Source organism: Eutrigla gurnardus (assembly GCF_963514095.1).
Source record: "Eutrigla gurnardus genome assembly, chromosome: 10".
NCBI lineage: Eukaryota > Metazoa > Chordata > Actinopteri > Perciformes > Triglidae > Eutrigla > Eutrigla gurnardus.
Window position 1 is genome coordinate 16,691,517 of NC_139924.1, and position 12,843 is coordinate 16,704,359.

Below are 12,843 nucleotides of genomic sequence, written 5' to 3' on the forward strand. Positions count from 1 at the left end.
CACACCTTCTGCTCCATCTCTCCCCCTCTAATGCACATAGTTTTCATGCTATTTTATTTCCCTTCAAGCCTGACTTATTCTGTCCGTACGCACGCACACACACACACACACACACACACACACACACACACACACACACACACACACACACACACACACACACACACGCGCATCACATTTCCACCTCCTTCTCTCCTACTTCTTTCCCCCTTGCTTACTTTTGCAATTTAATGTCCCTCTTTCTTTCTCCCCTCCTCCCCCCATCTTGGTCTCTCCCTCTGTTATTCCACCAGTCAACATTGATTAGATATCGAAGTTAATCCCAGCTAAACTCCTCCGCTTATGGCCTACTCGCCTCCACCAATCACAGAGACACTTGCTGCCAACACAGCTCTAAACTGCATCCTGATTGGTCGACAGCTGATGCATGCCGGCACATGGGCAAAACACACATCCGAAAATAAATGAGCGGGGATGGATGAGTGGGAAATTAATTTGACGGGTATCGCTGAGCGCCTGATACGACACACACACACACACGCACACGCATGTACCCAACTCTTGACATACTCTCATGAGTACACGCACACACACACACACACACGCAATCACACACACACACACACACACACACACACACACACACACACACACACACACACACACACACACACACACACACACACACACTCACTCACACACACACACACACTCTCTCTCTCTCTCTCTCTCTCTCTAACTCACATGCTAACTCACCCATGCTAACTCACCCAAAACTAATGTATAAGATAAACAAATTAAATCACACAAATCCACAAATTAGCTTAGAATTTGAATGTGGTGTTACTGTCCATTTCAGTAGCTTTGGGATTTCTTATGTGCTTTGGTAAAGGGAGTTCACATCACATCAGTGGTGCTAAGATGCTAGTTATGAGGAGTCCCATATTTTACATCTTACTTGATTACAGTCTCTTTCAAAATGAACGTCCAGGGTTCCAGTAGGTCTTAGTTTTTATGTTCACTTATGCAACAAAACTATTTGGTGAGGAAGAGCAAAAGATTGTGATTTGGGTTAAAAGAAGTAACCGTGTTTTCAGCACCCAGGCAGCTGGTGTCCAAGCAGCCTTGTTGAGATAAATGAGAAGAGCAAGAGAGTAGAAGTAGAACGGATTTTGTTCCTGCTTTGTGATATGAGTATTTTAAACTGAGTAGAGGACAAAGATATGAGGGCTTTTTCTTAAATGTTCAGTCGCATATGTTGTACATTAGAACTTGAAAAGTTATAATCCCTAGCTCCTTTTAAAGCTCAGGTGGTTCTCTGCACACGGTGTCTGACTTTGACACCTGAGATTGGAGATCTTTAACCAAGAAGATTTTTAACCCAAACCATGATCTTCCCCCATAGATTATCAAGTGTTTTTTTGTGCCTACATGTAACTAAGTCTTAACTATAGAAGTGGCAGATAAAAAAAATTGTTCTAGGATTTTCCTTAGATTTTAAGAAGTGTGTATATTACTGGCATTTGTGTGTGTGCGTGTGTGTGTGTGTGTGTGTGTGTGTGTGTGTGTGTGTGTGTGTGTGTGTGTGTCCTGGTCATTCACAGCTGCCTGCTCAGTGCAGAGCTAAGATAACAGAGATGACTTCACTGGCAAATCCCCCTCAAATCCCGTCCGCTCTGTGTGTGTGTGTGTGTGTGTGTGTGTGTGTGTGTGTGTGTGTGTGTGTGTGTGTGTGTGTGTGTGTGTGTGTGCGCGGTGTGTGCGGTGTGTGTGTGTGTGTGTGGGTGCTTGCACACTCATGTCCTGCTCCATTCACATAACATCATCCTTTCTCCATCTCCCTGACTCTTCCCATTTTCTCTGCCTATCTTGGTGTTTTAGTATCTTCCTTATGTCACAGAGAATAAATATTTTATCTATTTCTTGAATATCACCGAACACCACACACAGAACACATCAATAAGAAACAGAACTTGAAATTGAAGCTAAATTCAGTGGCTTTTATTCTCTAAATAAACTTACATGTTACCTAATTAGCAAAATACATTTTTCATGCAACATCAAAGAGTAATCAGGTCAAATTATGATAAATTAGATACATTTTATGAGCTTCTAGTGCATAGTGTGGTTAGCAGCCAATTAGCTTTAAGTCTGTTGCTATCCTAGCAGAATTTCATATCCCCAACAACATTCACCGCGTCAAACACACCAGTCAAGCCCTACAAACACCATATATTGTCCCCACCACCAACCCTGCTTATTTTACTGTCCTCAATACAATGTTATTAACACAAGTCCTAAAAACACCATTTATTATCCCAACAACATGTATCAGTCTTGATAACCTGTTAATATCCCCAACAGTCATAACCCAACAAAACTCTCCATGCCTAACACAATTTATAATTATTACAAACACCATTTATTATCCCCAATACAATTCTTCAATCCTGTTAACTCAACAAAAACTACTGTCCTCTAATTGCATTGGCCATCCCGAATTGGCAATTAACATTTATGAGCTCAAATACCCAATTGTTATCCCCATTTCCCTTTACCATTTCAAAGATCCATAAGACCCATTTACTATCTCAGAAACCATCACATGCCATCATGGATCATTTTAAATAACTCATATTCACAATTTACAAGACCTACAAACACCATTTAAGATCCCCACTGGCACGATCCCATTTTTATACCCCAAAAAATCCTTACAATATACTATCCATTACACATTTATTATCCCTGTATCCCCCATTTATAGCCCTGCCGATGCAACAACGTATACTCTTGACAACCCCAAAGTCCTACCATTGCCATTTGCTATCCCTGGCAAAAAACATGGCAAAAACAATACTATTTTCCATATCAATCCACTATTAATTACTATTTCCACCAAATTCTATCACCACTTAGTAACACTATTTACGAAGCATGAAACCATTTACGATCCTTACTGAACATTTCCCATTATGCATCCCTAAAATAGTGCTCACAATTTATCATCCCTAACCTCATTTACCATCCCCTGTGCCCTTTACCTGTCCTACCAATGTAACACCATACACGTCCTACAAACACATTTACAATTCTTACTGGCATGAATCATTTCCCATTTAATTAACATGCCTTTCACTATTTTCTATCCATCTGTTTCTCTATCCATGTCTGCCTGTCTTTTTGGTGTATACATCCCTTTTCCCCCGTCTTAATTTATTACCCAGCTGCCCCTGCTTTTGCCAGGCACACCGAGGCTGGTCGCTCTGTCCTCAGGCAAACTCGCTCGCTCTCTCTTTTTCATTACCCCTCTATCGATGCCTCTATCCCTCTCCTTTATTGTCGCTGTCTGGCACTTTTTCGCTCTCATTGCTTCCTCTGTCTTCTGTCTGTTGTTTTTTTACCCTGTCGCTCTTCATCCTCTGCTTGTTTTTACCTCAGTCCGTGCCACTGTTTACACACACACACACCCACACACACACACGCACACACACACACACACACACACACACACACACACACACACACACACACACACACACACACACACACACACACACACACACGCACACACACGCACAGACACTGCTGTCACTAGAGGCAGAGGGCTCTCCAGACATCTCTCTGTCTGGTGACATCCAGACGACATTGGACTGTTAGTGTTTGGATATGGCTTGTGTGTGTGTGTGTGTGTGTGCGCATGTACATGTGGGTTTGTCCTCTGCTTGTATGATCTGTGCACATGTGTTTTCATTCAGCATCTATACCAGCAGAAAAATAATGGATGCTCTAAATCCTTTAATATAGCCTCAGCCAAAATCTTCGCGACGCGAACCTGACAATGAATGGGAAGGGTGGAAATAACGCTGCCTGTCGACACTTGCCCCGGCCAATGTGACTGGCCGATAATAGAATGCAGGCCAGTATTAGAGGATTTACGGTATATATAAAAATAAAAAAAAAATAGATAAAATAATAATTAAAAAAAATATTCTCCCCTTATCACCCGCGGGCCGGATGTGACATACAGTCGGGCCGGGTCCGGCCCGCCGGCCGTAACCCTGGCATCCCTGCTCTAAAGGAAGAATGATGGAGAATTAAAGGAATGAAGGCTGAGTGAGATGTGGAGGGAAAGAGTTTATGAAACAGGGACGGTAGATATAAATGTGGAGGTGTAGATGGAGGGAGGGCAGGGAAAAGAGATTTAAGAGGGATTTAAAGATGAAACCATGTTGGCAAGCCAACTTTGCCCTGAAGGTGTGTGTGTGTGTGTGTGCGTGCGTGTTCGTTCTTGCACGTTCATTTACAGCCACTTACAGCTGTGGAGCTTAATTAGCCGTCAACAGCACACTCATTAGTCTGGTGTGAACTACAAGGCCAAAAAAGGGATATACTGTTTTTTTCCCTGCAGGATCGAAGTGGGATAGACTTCAGGGCCACAGATTGCCAGAATACTTTCATAATACCCAGCCCAGTCTCATAGCAGGTCGTAAAATAGTCACAAAATGCAATCTGTTGGTTTTTCATGTACAGGGACACAAATTCAGTATGAAAATAATGCCAATGGGAAATGAATTAGGATCCTTTTCCGTAAAAACATACAAATTAAACACACGGATGTGACTATGCAACAGCCAGAACTCGTGACATGGTATTAAATATGGAGAAAGACATGACCACGAGACCAGTGTTAGAGACTGCATGTTCTGCGTGATTGTGAAGTTATGCAATATTGATTTTTCTAAAACATTCATTCTGTTGCCTAAACCTAACTTTCATTTTGTAGCATAACGTCGTCGTGACCGACAGAAAAATAACTTGCAGGCGACGAACGATACTTCCAAGCCCTCAGTTTGACGACCTCAACAAAACAACTTCATCTCAGATATATGAACACTTTAGGGACTTTCTTTCCCCTGAAGTCATTTTCTCAAAGTGCATGGTGGTGTATCTATCCCATAGAGTGTAAATGAGAAGTCGGCGTGGTCATTGTGACGTCACCCGTTGGTTTGTCGCCATCTTGAGATTTTAAGCAATCAGTGAACAGATGTACATATTTGGACTGTGGAGGAGCGACGGGTGGATCTGACAAACACAAGCGGCAGAACAGTACCCCGAGCAGCAACCTTACTGTATCTGGATCCATCTGGATTCTGGTATGAAGCTGGTAACAAAGTTAACTTCATAATTCAAAGTCAACTTTACAGCTAAGTGTTAAAGTCATCTCAGTAGCTAACTGCATTGGTAGCAGCCTGTCAATCGTAACGTAGCCCCGCCCTAAAGCGTTCCCTGCTTTATGGTCTGTTTCGCCCTAAATGGACCATAATTGACTAAATGAACATCATGTTGTATTGAAGAAGTCTTGAAACTAGAGATTGAGACCATAAACTCATGTTTACAATGTTTACTGAGATAATACATCAAGTGAGAAGTAGGGTCATTTTCTCAGACTTCCATGCAATCAGACTTCTTCCTGCAACCTGGTCCTGCTGGTCTCAACGCGTCATTAGGTGACCATATGGAATGATCTGGAGCAGTGATGTGGAGCAGAAACACTCCTGCTGCTGAATTACAACTGGAGGTTTTTCTATTCTGCACTTCTTAATATGATGGAGTCTTTGTTTTTTTTGTATGGCATCTTAAAAACATATTGAAACAGAAGGGCTTTTTAACCTTTTTTAACTAGACTACAAGTAGCCTCTGAGCAGTTGCCCGTTACCGTGGGTCACCGAGATGCTCTGACGCAGCCGTTTTTGCTCAGAGACTCATCAGCAGTGGTTAATTGAATGCAAGTGATTCAGGGTAATAACTGAGGTACTTCTCACCAGCCCATGAGCCTGCAAGCTGACTAATGACTGATGATAAAATTTAGTCGGATCTGCTTACATTAATGTTTAAAGACATCAGAATGTGTGTTTAAAGTCTATAAATTCTTACCACTTTAATGTCAAGACAATTGCTGCAAACAAGAACATTGTCCACCATTTTTCACTAAACTAAGAGAAAACATAATTGTTGCTGTTTAAGTTTTTTAAGTTAGTTAATCATATGGTTGGTTAGAAAAATGTTTTCTCCTGGTTGTTTTGCCACACAGGATGTATAATGCAGGCAAATGTCTTTTCAACCAGTTCTTCTCTTCTCTTCTCTTCTCTTCTCTTCTCTTCTCGTCTCTTCTCTTCTCTTCTCTTCTCTTCTCTTCTCTTCTCTTCTCTTCTCTTCTCTTCTCTGTTCATTTCTCCTCCCGGTTCTCTGTATCTTTCCCTCATCTCCCCTCCTCCAGTCAGAATAACAGAGGAGGTGGAAGATGAGAGCAGAGGAAACAGGAGCAGCAGAAAAGGAGGCTGCTAGCTGTCGCCTGGAATCATTCACAGAATCAGACTTCTGACTCAGAGATACACTGAGTGACACTGTCGGTCTCTCTTGTGTCTCAGTTCAATTTAAAGTGCTATAAACGGGAGGACAAATCTGCCATGTCCCTGTATATGACTACATCCAAACAAAACAAGGTACTTCTGTAAATAACAACATGTTTGTTTATTGAACGGATGTTTGTCCCTACAGTACACTATAACACCTGAACAACGGGAAGCAGCTTAGTCTCCTCTCCAGCCTCTTCACCCTCCCACTGTGTAACAGAGTCAACTCTGTTTGTAGTCTCACTCACACATGAAACTAGAGATTGACCATAAACTCATGTTTACAGTGTTTACTGAGATAATTCATCAAGTGAGAAGTAGGGTCATTTTCTCATAGACTTCAATGCATTCAGACTTCTTTTTTGAAAACCAACCTTTTTTGAGTCGCCCCCTGATGGCCAGCAGGAAGAATGCCATTTTAAGGCTCTTCAGCATACAGACTGGGCGCTCTGCAGAGTCTCAGCTGGTTAGATTGTGACACTGTGCTGTTTAATACCACCCCCCCCCCCCCCCCCCCCCCCCCCCAAAAAAAAACAACCTTACCTACTTTGATCATAGCACTGTTGTTCTTAAGGTATGTTTGCTGAACAGCTACTACTTTACTCAGACGAGGATCTAACACTTGTTCTATTTTTTAGCTCTTACTTTATCGGCAATGATATGTTGTGGTTTCTTTGTTTCTTTCTTTTGACAGAAGTCGCTTTGGACAAAAGCTAAATGACCTAAATGTAAATGTAATGTAAATGCAGTTCAGTGCACACCGCAAATGCTGTGATTTGACCAGTTGGTAGCCTCACATTTCCTCCTACCTGTTTCTGGCTTTTTCTTCTTTTCAATCACCATTGTTTGAAATACACAAAGAAACTAAGAAAAGCCCACCGCCAACTAGTGTTTTTGTGGCATAATTGCATAGCGACGCAGAGTGCACAAATATAAATACTTGCCACATGCATATAGGCTTAGAGCCAACATGCAACCACAAATCAGATTGCAGTTCTTAAAAGCCACCTGAGATATCCACCAAAGCAATCTCATGAAAGCAGGTTAACAGCTGTGTAATCAGCTATATGACATTTAACATGAGTGATTACAGAAAGGATGAGAGGTGGCATAAAGTTGTCTCTGCTTTGCTATCTACGGAGCAGCACATATCTTTGAAGCATGAATTCACTTGACTGTATAGAAACACCTAAACGCATCGTTTTTGGTGTGAAATATATAATGATGTATTTGATTTTTACGTAGACAGCACAAATTCTTCTTCCTGGTCCTTGTCACGTCTCGACACCTCAAGAGTTCAACGCAAGACAAAGTGCTGTGTTGTTGGACCCATCCACCTGCTCACCATGAGTAGTTTTTCTACATATTTTCATATTACGTCAAGCTCTGGTCGTTGCATAGTCACATAGATGTGTTTAATTTGTGTGTCCCTGTACACGAAACCAATAGATTTGCTTTGGAACTGAGACTGGGTTGGACAAACGCACATCAGTGCTGAATGTTCAGTTCGGGACAATCAGATACAGACACATATTCTCTCAACATAGTGGTCTGTTAGGACAGACTGCATAGAGGAACTGCTGAAACGCTTTCAGAACGGAGATGCAGCGGCGCTGCTGCAGTGCATATTGAATGCAACATGGCCACGTCCCGTGAACAAGTGCATTTTTAAATGCAGCCGGCTTAGTGTGGATGACGACAGCGACGATGTAGCGTAGCCTCTCATTCTCCATCTTCTTCCACTTCACTCTGAATGGTTGATGTGTGAAAGGAGGGGGGGGGGCTCCTCACCCCTCCCTCCCTCCCTCTTCTTACTCTTGATGCTTTGCCCCCATTGTTCTCCTGCCTGCTCGCACACACACACACACACACACACACACACACACACACACACACACACACACACACACACACACACACACACACATACTGGTACTAAACAATGCCTGAAACGTGAATGGAGCAGCCACCACAGGGAGAGTTGTAAGCTGTTGGCGCCCAGACTAGTGGTCTCTCTCTCTCCCTCTCTCTCTCTCTTTCTGTGTCTCTCGCTCATCTCTCTCAATCTTTTTTTAATACATGAAAAGCTCGCGCGCATCACTTCTCGGCGGCTGCATCGAACACATGAATCCCCCAGAAGATAATATTTCTCTAAACCTTCTTAACTGGGGGGATGAAAGTTAGGGAGGGAGGGGGGTCTGGCGAGGCGAGAGGGGCGGGGCTGGTGGTGGTCTTCATAGTTGCTAGGGGCAACCATAGGGGAGGGAGCGAGGTAAAAGGCGTCCTGTGCGTCCGTGCCCGTAAGTACACAATGTGTGTGTGTGCGTGCGTGACCTGCCCAAGTCCCCCTCCCGCCAATTCCATCCCTGACTAGAGAGAGAGACAGACAGACAGAGAGAGAGAGAGAGACAGACAGACAGAGAGAGAGAGAGAGAGACAGAGAAAAGGACGCGCGCGACGGAGCGAGAGACAACCAGTGAGAGAGAGACCTAGGCATAGAGAGAGAGAGAGAGAGAGAGAGAGAGAGAGAGAGAGAGAGAGAGAGAGAGAGAGATGGCTGGTAGGATTTAGCTCCGGCGGCGTCTTTTCCAGTCCCACACAACAAGCTTATTACCTTTCTCTCCACGCGCTTGGAAACGGATTTACGCACACGAAAGGTTTGTTTAGCTTATTTATTTCTCTATTCTCTCTGCTCTCATCATCTCCCTGCTGTTTGCATTCATCTCTGCCCTATGATGTATTATTTCTTTTTTTTTCTCACCTCCTTGAATTAACCGTTTTATTGCGTTCGCGGTTTGAGGCTACAGGTCGCGGGAATGCGTTTAATGGCGATTAGCTGGTGGGTAATTAGCCGCTAACGGTCAAATCAACCCGGTGGTAGTAGTAAAGGCAGCGTTGAAGTTTCATTGACTGGCGGTGCAAGAGGGTCTTGTTTTTGTCGGAGGGGCGATGAGACAGACAGTGGCGGAGGGGGACAATGAACGGGGCTATTGGTGGCGACGCCGCGCGCGATGGTGTGTGCCCAATAAATCGGTGAACCGGTTGCTTCTGGAAGCAATTAGGAAGCGAAAAAAAAGTCAAATATGTTATGTTTTCTTATTTAGTCAATGGCCTGGCCCAAATGAATCAGAGCAGAACCCGCACAGGCTGTCTCCAGCCTGGGTGTCTGCTTGGTGCTTTTGTGCGCCGTTTCGGTTTGTTATGGAGCAACAGCGGTGTTTTATACGTTATAATGATTATTCTGACCCAGCAGGTAGCTTTGTGATATTTTTAATTTCGTGTTCTAATATTCCTGCAGGGGTGGAGCTGCTCATATTTCTATAGGGGCGTTTGTTGCTATCGGGGGCAGGCATACGCTCAAATGTTCAATCTGCCTCCGTGCATCTGACATGTGAGTCTCATCTGTTCATGTGCGTCTCCCTCTCAGTGTGTGTGTGTGTGTGTGTGTGTGTGTGTGTGTGTGTGTGTGTGTGTGTGTGTGTGTGTGTTTTCAGCGCGTGCAGTCAGCAGAATAACACCCAACCTCAAAGATGCATTAAGTTGTCTATGCGTCTTTAAAATAATGGCATCAATACAGCCGAGAATGTTTTAGGCTACAATGCGCGCGCAGAAAGACAGAGAGACTGAAAAGTGGGCCGGGGATGAACGGGGGGGTTGGGGGTGGGGGGCTCAGCCATTTTCGTTGAAGCGCGTGTAAAAACGCATGCACGCACATGGCGACAGACAGACTGAATCACATCAGCTTGGCGTCCATGTGTGAGACGTAAAGGAGGTCAGCGCGGAAAAAGCATCAGCACATTATTCTTTGTAGAATCAAACCAATTCTTATTATTATTATCATTATTATTATTATTATTATGATTGTCTACAGTATATTTTTTTATGAGAAGATTGGAGTGTTGAAGGGAGGATGATGCCATGCAGCCTCTTTTCTCCCCTCTTCCTCCCCCCACAATAGACAAGGGGGCTGCTTGTTGGGGATTTGGCGCTTCACTTGTTTTGCTCAATGAGGACTTCAGTGTGAGTCTCTCCCCCCCCCCTCTTTCTCTCCGTCATTGTTGCTGTTGATGTGAAGCCCATCGCTTGCTGCTCTTTTATCAGCATCGATTATTAGTAGCCTACCCCTCTGATTGGCTGATTAATTGATCATTAAACGGATTGTACAGTCTGGCGTCGCACTCAGTCTCTATTGTTGTACATCTGATGGTGAAAGCACGTTTAAAGAGGTCCATTATGTTCTCCATGGTGTTACTACAGGGATTTAAAGTGTGTCCAGTGTAAAGTGTAGCGACCTCGTAGGCTATAGGGTGATATTTCTAAAATATTTCAGCTGGAATATTCCCTATCATTGTTGCAAAAATTCTAAAATAGCATATTCTCAAACAATATGGAAGGAATTGCTTTATTTATTTTGTGTTTTTACAATGAGAGGAAAAGTAGAACACGAATAAAAGCATGTCGCCATATTAGAAGATTTTTTTTTTGCCCCCAAAATGGAGGGGGAGGAGGCTCAGAGTAGCTCATTAGCAATGCAAATTCGTTTTTTCTCCCTTTAACGGGGGCTCGGGCACCCGCTGTCTCGGGCATGCGCGCGCTGCTGGATGGCTGACTGGCTGGCTTCCTCCTTCTCCTCTGCTCGTGAGCGCGCCTCCCTCCCTCGTCATTCTCATTAGAATTATGTTGCTTGTCCGCGGCGCACACGCGCTATTGGAGCTTTGACGGATATATATATTAAAGTGATGACGGTATATATATATATATATACGGTATAGAAGAAAAATAAAAGAAATAGAAGAAAACCAGCTCGAGCGCTCTTCTCTTTTAAAAGCGCCTCTGTGTGCGCTCTTGAACGGCGGCTTTAGCATAACAAAAGCAGGAGAAGGGAAGAAATGACTGGAGGAGTTTAAAGGGAGTATACATGGGAGGAGTAGGTGATTTAAAAGTAAAGTCAAGCTAGAAGAAAACAGATAAAGATGGAGGATGGGAGGAGGGAGAGCAGGAAAGGTTTTTAGCATCCAGCATCCACGTCGTCATCTAATGTTGTCAAATGTAGCTGCAAGCAAATAAATATGAGAATTAAAACATCAAATAACTTAATGGAATCAGCATCATCAAATGTGCAGCTTGTCCAGTTTGTGACAAAGTGAAGTAATTTGTGGTTATCGCGATTATGGTCATACAGCTCAAAGCTGTACAAAACATGTATGAGACCCCAGAAGGAAGTTATGCCAACATCAAAATAACAAAGAGGAGATAAGCGGAAGATGGACGGACACACAATACAGACAAGATAAATTAATGAAACAAGAGAAGAAAAGAGTGATGTTAGAACAATAAAAGGGAGGTGAGAGGAGGAGATTATAAAGTGGGACATGACGGGATAGAGGAATGAAGAGGAGTAAAGGATGGATGATGGATGTAAAGCAAAAAGAAAGGAGAGCAAAATGTTCAAAGAGAATGGAAGGACAGCAGGACAAAGAACGGGAAAGAACGTAAGGAGAATCAAATAGAAGAGGTTAAGAGGAGGAAATTAGGCAGAATAAAAGGAAAATGGAAAGGAAGACTGACAAGAAAGAAAAGCTTTAAGGAGATAAAATGGACGTTGGGAGGATAATTGAAAGTAGAAAAGAGTTTGAATAAGAGTAGGAGGTCAGAAAAGAGAAAGGGTATATTGGAGACACTGATGTTTACAACATAAACTGATGGAGAGTGGAGTGCAATAAGTATTACAGAGGAGAGGAAAGAGAGATTCATGACAAGAGGTTGAGAAGACAGGAAATTAAAGTAGGATAAAGAAAAGAGGAGGTGAAGAAGGACATATTTAAAAGGCAGATAAGAGGAGATGGATGGAAGGAGAAAGGAGACAAAGATGGAGGACAGCAGGTGGATGACACATTGAGAAAAGAAGAAGAGAAGGATTAACTAAACATGGAGCTGATAAGGCAGGTCATGATGATGATGATGATGATGAGGAAGCAGGCGCATTCAGCGTCGGCCACGCTCACGTCGGCTAACCGCGAAAAATCCTGCCGAGCAGATGGAGGAAAATTATTGTTTGGACATCGAACACGGCGTCCGCTGTGACAAGACAAGGAGGAAATTGTTCCGTAATGTACAGCACATGTCCTGCCGTTCTTGTCACATCACATGCACATCATGAGGGTTTTTAAACGCCACATGAAACCAGCGTGCAGAAACAATTTGCGTCATTCCGTGAAGTTTTATGCTGAATGTAAAACTTTCCTTCCTATGGCCACATTTGCCTTTTACAAAGACTTGAAGAGGCTGGATGAGCCCAAACAACAGTCATTGAACACGTGTGAATTTGCACCAAATTTTTTATTTCATAAAAGTGTAATAACTGTTGGTGTTCGCTGAGGTTATCTCTGTTTGTCCCTTTGTAAAACACGTATGAATACAGCAAATG

At 43.2% G+C, this 12,843-nt stretch overlaps 1 protein-coding gene across 1 annotated transcript in view; it reads left to right on the top strand.

Moving 5' to 3' along the window:
* Positions 1–8,949: 8,949 nt before the first annotated feature.
* Positions 8,950–12,843, top strand: part of LOC311019651 (uncharacterized protein) — a 33,584-nt gene continuing 29,690 nt past the window's right edge. The window contains exon 1 of the mRNA XM_084019243.1: positions 8,950–9,073. The gene's annotated coding sequence lies outside the window, so the exon portion shown is untranslated. The remainder of the gene's footprint in view (positions 9,074–12,843) is intronic.